Raw genomic sequence first — 8,685 nt, forward strand, 5'->3', positions numbered from 1 at the left:
GAAAGTGCAAAAAATCATGATGACTCGATGTGCTATGATTCCCAGGACATCGATGGATGAGGACGACCAAAATTATTTAAGTAATTTGTTTAATTGAGTGATGTCACAGTTATTTAATGAATAATTCATAGGAAATAAAGGTATCTCACCAAGGATTCCAAATAAATATAAAGTGGTACAGTATGGCAAGAGTTATTTAAAAAAAAATCAAGGCATACTTTTAGTTTGAACTAATTGAATACAAATTATTAAAGTAGCACTGCCAAACAGTTTTAAATACAAACAAAAAATTAATTCCATGTTAAGAAAAAATGTCTTAGTTTGCCCATAAATGTACCTACCTACTAATCATCCAGCTCATCCTTGGTTATTTCCAAGTTGGGTACACTGGATTGTCAGTATTATCAGGCCTGTTCATCTCCGCGAGTTTACATCGAAAACAAAACACGCACGATGGCCCACCTACAGGATACTATTCGACAAGGCCTCACATACGAGCGAACATTGACTCACGCACGCGTATTCTTGTGTATGATTGAAGAAAATAAAGAAAATGGTGTACTAAATACTGTGCAGTATTTAACTGTCTAAATAATAATAAAAACACAGAATGTACTTTTTTAAGTTGCCTCAAGATACTGAGAGGTAAATAAGTAGTTAATATTATTCATGATAATTCATGCTAAATCATGTATTTCCTCCGCCATTTTCCGCAGTTTGGCACCTCACGTCACATCATTTTACCGAAGTCAGCCCTATAGCTTCGGCGCAGTGCCGATCACTGACGTTTGTCAACAAAATGGTGCTTGACTCTTGAGACAGGCTAAATTACACCATATTGTTAATGACATTGAGCAAACATTTTTTTAAATACCTTCGCGAAGTAAAACTTCTGTACGTAGTACTTATTATTATTCTGTGGTATTATTTAAATGAGTGATCATCAATGGGCCTAATATAATTTATCCAAATGTCAAAATAGGAACTTTACTTACTTAAGCTGGTTTTCTCTATTCAATCCTAATCCAAATCAGTCCGTCAACTGTCAAAATTCAATATTTATTTGGTCAAAATTTCTGCGTTTTTCAATGTTTTTACATTTTCATATTGTTTAAGACTATTTAAACAATATTTAAGTGTAAACATTGATAGTTGTGGACATTTAATCAAAATCAGAATTAAATTTCACAGTTGAAATCTTGATTTGGACAAGAATTAAACAAGGGGAAACGGGCGTTTAAGATTGGTACATAAAGGAAATGTTATATTAACACCCTGAAGCATAATAAAGACATAAAGCCCATTTTGCCATGAAGCATTAGGTGTGGATGCATTAGGATAAAAATTTTAATATACAGGCTATGTGATTTAAAATACATAAAATACAAAGAAAGGAGCGGTTGTTTTATTTTGACTTAAAACTTTCACACAAACAATGTTTGAGTGCATAATTTATGCTTCTGGTAGGGGAAAGCAAGATGATAGGTACTTAGTGAAATTATTGGTGCATCTCTGACGCATCTCGCATGCCATTGCCGCAGAGTGAAAATCGCACCAACATTTTTTTAACTAGTATTTGCTTACGAAATCTCCGATCTTATTAGACACAGATAACTTTTGTAAAACAAACAGCCATTGCTGCCGAAAACAACTTACACCTACACATTTCATTTCGCATGCCTTATAAGCCTAAACATAAAACCTAGCGTAGCCGATTTTATGCATCATCAGCATTAACAGATATAAATTATCCTATGTTCAAGTACTTAAAGGTATCGGAATTTTTTACAGTTATGATTAAACCAGCCGTTTTTAAACCAAACAGCGTAAAGTGTAAATAGGAATGGATTATTACCTCGTTTAAGCCAGCTACTGAGGGTACAGCAGACGATCAAGATTATAATTATGCATCTATTTAAACATGAATGCAACAATTTGGCGTAAGTTATTCAGTAAACTCCACTTCCACATAATAAATTAAAATTTTGAGAGAGCTTTGTAACACAGAAAGACTTCCATCAGTCAGACAGATGATTAATAAATTCAAATCAAAGAGTATTCTACCCACTTTTAATTTGTCTATGCTACGTCGTTGACGGACTTTGTACCATTGGAGGCCAGACTTGGAACAAAAACTTGAGTCAAATACATACTTATCACTATCTCGCTCTCTGTGGGCCGACCTCTCTTTTTAGTGTGGACTGTAGTATTGCTATCTCCTGTGGGTCTAGTCAAAATGCCATCGCAAACCAATGTGAAGTTCTCACTAATGTCAGTCGCCGCGTCACCAGTGATTCGATTCGATCGGAAAATGGCAGCCAAAATGCACATTGAACCACCAACGACGCGGCGATATAAAAGTTCATTCAAAATCGAATAAAAGTTAAAAAATGTCTATGACTTTGCGATTGTTTTTACTTTTTCTAGCTTTTTTTTTTTAAATTAGTTTCTTCCTTCTTTCTGCTCTCTGTTTACGTCTATGCTTCGCTGTCAAACTAGCTGTCAAAACGACATCGCGATACGGATTTGTCAAAACAGCCTTAGGGTGGGTTGCACCATCTTAGTTTAACTTTGACAAACGTCTAAAATCTGTCAAACTCCATACAAAAAACACCGGTTAACGTCATAGTTACGTTTAAAGTTAGGTGGTGCAACTCACCCTATTGGTTTTCGATCGAATCCAAGCTTATCACCGGGGTTTTAGTAATCGCAATGAAAATGGCGGGTGTTGCGATTCGATTCGATTTTGATTGAGTCTTAAATGCATGTTGGCTAAGCCTTTGTATGGGAAATTTCAAACCAGTCTTTCGATTATCGATAGGTAGGGCTTTGCGATTCGATTTTTTGCCGTTTGACTAAGCCTTTTTTGTTATCGACCTCTTTTGCGATTTGTTTATATGTTTGCGACTGGTTTGCGATGGGTTTGCGATTTTAAAGTGCGTTTTGACTAGACCCGCTGATTTAAATCTCCTAGTAAATTCTTCGAAATAGCCAATTCACTAACCAAATCAAAAGTAAAACAAATAAATAATTAAATATTTGAACTACGATTATATTATAGTTGAATTAAAAATCACAAAATTGTCGGCCGTTTAGTTAGGTTTAATGTGTTGGCGAATCAGGGAATTACAATCCCAATTCCTGGGGAATCGGTACCATGTGGCAACATCGGCTCAATCCGGCCCATCATGGCGGTTGTTTACTATTTTGTTTAAAAATAATATTGTGAAGATTGTAATTTATTTAATCATTTGTGAGACTTGACAGATTTAATTTCGTGATCGCTTCGCGATGCGTAGTTTTTTATGGAGAAGTTTCTCAGAAGATTTGTTTTATTACCACATCTATTACTAGATTTAGATTTAGAACAACTTAAAAACCTTACGAAACCAACGAAAGTTACTTCTTGGTTTGGTTTCTTCACCACAATTTTTTCATAGACTTGTCTAGACTTACAGTCGCTTACTTACAGTAGGTCTAGCTAGACAAAGTGCATGACAAAATCGCAAACCAGTTGAAATGACAGATTCGGTTTCTGTGGGTCTAGTCAAAATGCCATCGCAAACCAATAGGAAGTTTTCACTAATGTCAGTCACCGCGTCACCAGTGATTCGATTCGATCGGAAAATGGCAGCCAAAATGCACATTGAACCACCAACGACGCGGCGATATAAAAGTTCATTCAAAATCGAATAAAAGTTAAAAAATGTCTATGACTTTGCGATTGTTTTTTCTTTTTTTAGCTTTTTTTTTTTAATTTGTTTCTTCCTTCTTTCTGCTCTCTGTTTACGTCTATGCTTCGCCGTCAAACTAACTGTCAAAACGACATCGCGATACGGATTTGTCAAAACCGCCTTAGGGTGGGTTGCACCATCTTAGTTTAACTTTAACAAACGTCTAAAATCTGTCAAACTCCATACAAAAAACACCGGTTAACGACATAGTTACGGTCAAAGTTAGGTGGTGCAACTCACCCTATTGGTTTTCGGTCGAATCGAAGCTTATCACCGGGGTTTTAGTAATCGCAATGAAAATGGCGGGTGTTGCGATTCGATTCGATTTTGATTGAGTCTTAAATGCATGTTGGCTAAGCCTTTGTATGGGAAATTTCAATCCAGTCTTTCGATTATCGATAGGTAGGGCTTTGCGATTCGATTTTTTGCCGTTTGACTAAGCCTTTTTTGTTATCGACCTCTTTTGCGATTTGTTTATTTGTTTGCGGCTGGTTTGCGATGGGTTTGCGATTTTAAAGTGCGTTTTGAATAGACCCGCTGTTTACGTCTATGCTTCGCTGTCAAACTAGCTGTCAAAACGACATCGCGATATGGATTTGTCAAAACAGCCTTAGGGTGGGTTGCACCATCTTAGTTTAACTTTGACAAACGTCTAAAATCTGTCAAAATCCATACAAAAAACACCGGTTAACGTCATAGTTACGTTTAAAGTTAGGTGGTGCAACTCACCCTATTGGTTTTCGATCGAATCCAAGCTTATCACCGGGGTTTTAGTAATCGCAATGAAAATGGCGGGTGTTGCGATTTGATTCGATTTTGATTGAGTCTTAAATGCATGTTGGCTAAGCCTTTGTATGGGAAATTTCAATCCAGTGGGTCTAGTCAAAATGCCATCGCAAACCAATATGAAGTTTTCACTAATGTCAGTCGCCGCGTCACCAGTGATTCGATTCGATCGGAAAATGGCAGCCAAAATGCACATTGAACCACCAACGACGCGGCGATATAAAAGTTCATTCAAAATCGAATAAAAGTTAAAAAATGTCTATGACTTTGCGATTGTTTTTACTTTTTTTAGCTTTTCTTTTTTAATTTGTTTCTTCCTTCTTTCTGCTCTCTGATTAGGTCTATGCTTCGCCGTCAAACTAACTGTCAAAACGACATCGCGATACGGATTTGTCAAAACAGCCTTAGGGTGGGTTGCACCATCTTAGTTTAACTTTGACAAACGTCTAAAATCTGTCAAACTCCATACAAAAAACACCGGTTAACGTCATAGTTACGGTCAAAGTTAGGTGGTGCAACTCACCCTATTGGTTTTCGATCGAATCCAAGCTTATCACCGGGGTTTTAGTAATCGCAATGAAAATGGCGGGTGTTGCGATTCGATTCGATTTTGATTGAGTCTTAAATGCATGTTGGCCAAGCCTTTGTATGGGAAATTTCAATCCAGTCTTTCGATTATCGATAGGTAGGGCTTTGCGATTCGATTTTTTGCCGTTTGACTAAGCCTTTTTTGTTATCGACCTCTTTTGCGATTTGTTTATTTGTTTGCGACTGGTTTGCGATGGGTTTGCGATTTTAAAGTGCGTTTTGACTAGACCCACAGAGAGCTGTGGGTCTAGTCAAAGTGCAAATTATAATCGCAAACCAGTCGAAAAGTGGTCGAAAAGCCCCTTTTTTGTATGGAGTTTTGACGGATTCGATTTTCGATTCGATCAAAAAGTGCCTTTTGTCTTAGGGGCCCAGAAAGAAGGAAGAAACAAATAAAAAAAAAATTGCTAAAAAAAGTAAAAACAATCGCAAAGTCATAGACATTTTTTAACTTTTATTCGATTTTGAATGAACTTTTATATCGCCGCGTCGTTGGTGGTTCAATCATGAAGCTAAAGATAAAAATGGAGGGCAGAGTTGGAACAAAAACTTGAGTCAAATACCTACTTATATCTATCTCGCTCTCTGCGGCCCTACCTCTCTTTTTAGTGTGAACTGTAGTATTGCTATCTTCTGATTTAAATCTCCTTGTAAATTCTTCGAAATAGCCAATTCACTAACCAAACAAATAAATAATTAATATTTGAAACTAAGATTTCCTAGTTAAATAAAAAATCACAAAATTGTCGGCCATTTAGGCTTAATGTGTTGGCGAATCAGGGAATTACAATCCCAATTCCTGGGTAATCGGTACCATGTGGCAACATCGGCCCAATCCGGCCCATCATGGCGGTTGTTTACTATTTTGTTTATTAAGCAGTTAATTTCGTTTGAGATTGTTTACAGGAAATAATCATTGTTTTATCACAAGAATTGGTGCAAAATTTTGTAGTGCGTGGTTGCGGTAGTACGTGGTGTCTTGGAAGTGACATAAGATTCCACGCGTAAGTGTTTATTTCGTGATTTCCGACATTGGATCATTGTAAACATTTTTCACATTTTTTACAGTAATTTCTTCCTAAAACGTTTTACCAGTAATTACACTTATCATTTTTAATGATACCTATGTTAAGAAATAAAGATTTTACATTGGTTTCATTGAATTTGAGCAATTTTATATTTTTTGTTTATTTAGAAAGAGCGAGTCTGCCCACAGAGAGCGAGATAGTGATACTTAGTTTGTGCTTCAAGTAGGTATTCGGAGTGTGGCCTCCATTTTTATCTGTAGCTTCATGGGTTCAATGTGCATTTTGGCTGCCATTTTCCGATCGAATCGAATTATAATACTGCGGGTCTAGTCAAAACGCACTTTAAAATCGCAAACCCATCGCAAACCAGTCGCAAACATATAAACAAATCGCAAAAGAGGTCGATAACAAAAAAGGCTTAGTCAAACGGCAAAAAATCGAATCGCAAAGCCCTACCTATCGATAATCGAAAGACTGGTTTGAAATTTCCCATACAAAGGCTTAGCCAACATGCATTTAAGACTCAATCAAAATCGAATCGAATCGCAACACCCGCCATTTTCATTGCGATTACTAAAACCCCGGTGATAAGCTTGGATTCGATCGAAAACCAATAGGGTGAGTTGCACCACCTAACTTTAAACGTAACTATGACGTTAACCGGTGTTTTTTGTATGGAGTTTGACAGATTTTAGACGTTTGTCAAAGTTAAACTAAGATGGTGCAACCCACCCTAAGGCTGTTTTGACAAATCCGTATCGCGATGTCGTTTTGACAGCTAGTTTGACAGCGAAGCATAGACGTAAACAGAGAGCAGAAAGAAGGAAGAAACTAATTTAAAAAAAAAAAGCTAGAAAAAGTAAAAACAATCGCAAAGTCATAGACATTTTTTAACTTTTATTCGATTTTGAATGAACTTTTATATCGCCGCGTCGTTGGTGGTTCAATGTGCATTTTGGCTGCCATTTTCCGATCGAATCGAATCACTGGTGACGCGGCGACTGACATTAGTGAAAACTTCACATTGGTTTGCGATTGCATTTTGACTAGACCCACTGGTGACGCGGCGACTGACATTAGTGAAAACTTCCTATTGGTTTGCGATGGAATTTTGACTAGACCCACTGATTCGATCAAAAAGTGCAACTTTTCTAGGGGGGCCAAGCAAGGGGGGCAGGTCACAGATGAGACAGGGGCTCAGAATACAGAACAAACCAGAAGGAGTGTTCGATAACATTTCTACGCGGCAACTTGTGTCCAAAATACTTCCCCTCCCGCGCCCCTCTACCCCCTTTAGTGTTACTAGCGCCGTGTGACACCCCCATTTTTGGGGTAAAATTATGTAATTTTTTAAAGAGATGTTAAACAAGTAAAAAATAAGTAAGTGAAATAAGTACACACGGCCACAGTGTTAACTATCCATTTCCGTTTTTGCTCTCGCTCTCATCAAATGGTGATTCTTTGCGATAGAACGAGACGACATGACTGGCCATAGGCATAGATAGTACCTACCTACCTATGAATTTAATTTTTACTCCGAAGTAACTAAGTGTAGATGATTATTTATTTCTATTAAATAGTGTAATATACTACATGTAGGTACAATATGTTATTTAAAAGTCAATTACAAAAGTCGAATATAAATTTTAGAATGCCAAGTAAAACAAAAAAGAAACTTAAGGTTCTTTATTATGTAAACATATCGACAACAAAACATTTGTTTACGGCGCAGTAGTGCTTTTAGTTTAACTTTTCTTGGAGTCAAAAACAGAATCCAAATCAAAAACATCACCAATACTTGAATTTGATTGCGAGGCAACTCTGGCTGTGTATCCTGAAAGAAAATCAGAGTAAGTATGTAAGCAATAATTAATTACTTAAAATTATTATTAAATATACAAATATTGCTGCTGCTGATCTGTTGATACCAATGCCTTACTTTTGAATAAATGGGAAAGTATGAAATTCACGATAGTAATTTATTATCTCCTCATTATTTAGGGAGTAATATTATAAATTAATTCAAATATTAAAATCAAATCAAAATCAAAAATATTTATTCAGTTTAGACCACAAGTGGCACTTATAATTTAATTAATCAGGTTGTCATGTCATGGATGAAATTACACTAAAAACTAATTAAAACAAAAAGGATGGGGAAAATATTCCATTATTCTGTGGTAACGCTAACAAAATTAACGCGTGAATTTTTTATAGACAAATGTAATTCAATATAAAAAAGTAGGGTAAAATATTCCGTTGACCTGTGGCAACACTTACAAAATACAACCGTGATTTTTTTTGAAAATTATTATTTAATTAAAATGAATTGGAAATGTGCTACTTACGGATAAAACATGATCCCATGCACTTTCTTCGTAATTCCAGTAGCATTCTTACATGTTGGAACGGCACAAGACGGCATAATTTAATTATAAAGTGTCAATCTGACGGATATGTAAACAATGCGCGCGCCGGCCATTGACTAATTGCTCTAAAGTCAAATTAGTGCGATTCGGAGTAATTTATATGAATACACATTTACGCCC

General features: G+C 36.3%; 1 protein-coding gene across 1 annotated transcript in view; it reads right to left on the reverse strand.

Annotated features, from left to right (window-relative positions):
- Window positions 1-2,032, reverse strand: part of LOC135086651 (WD repeat-containing protein 47) — a 104,026-nt gene extending 101,994 nt beyond the window's left edge. Inside the window, exon 1 of the mRNA XM_063981407.1 lies at window positions 1,856-2,032. The gene's annotated coding sequence lies outside the window, so the exon portion shown is untranslated. The remainder of the gene's footprint in view (window positions 1-1,855) is intronic.
- Window positions 2,033-8,685: the final 6,653 nt, after the last annotated feature.

The sequence above is a fragment of the Ostrinia nubilalis genome, chromosome Z (genome assembly GCF_963855985.1).
Source record: "Ostrinia nubilalis chromosome Z, ilOstNubi1.1, whole genome shotgun sequence".
Lineage (NCBI taxonomy): Eukaryota > Metazoa > Arthropoda > Insecta > Lepidoptera > Crambidae > Ostrinia > Ostrinia nubilalis.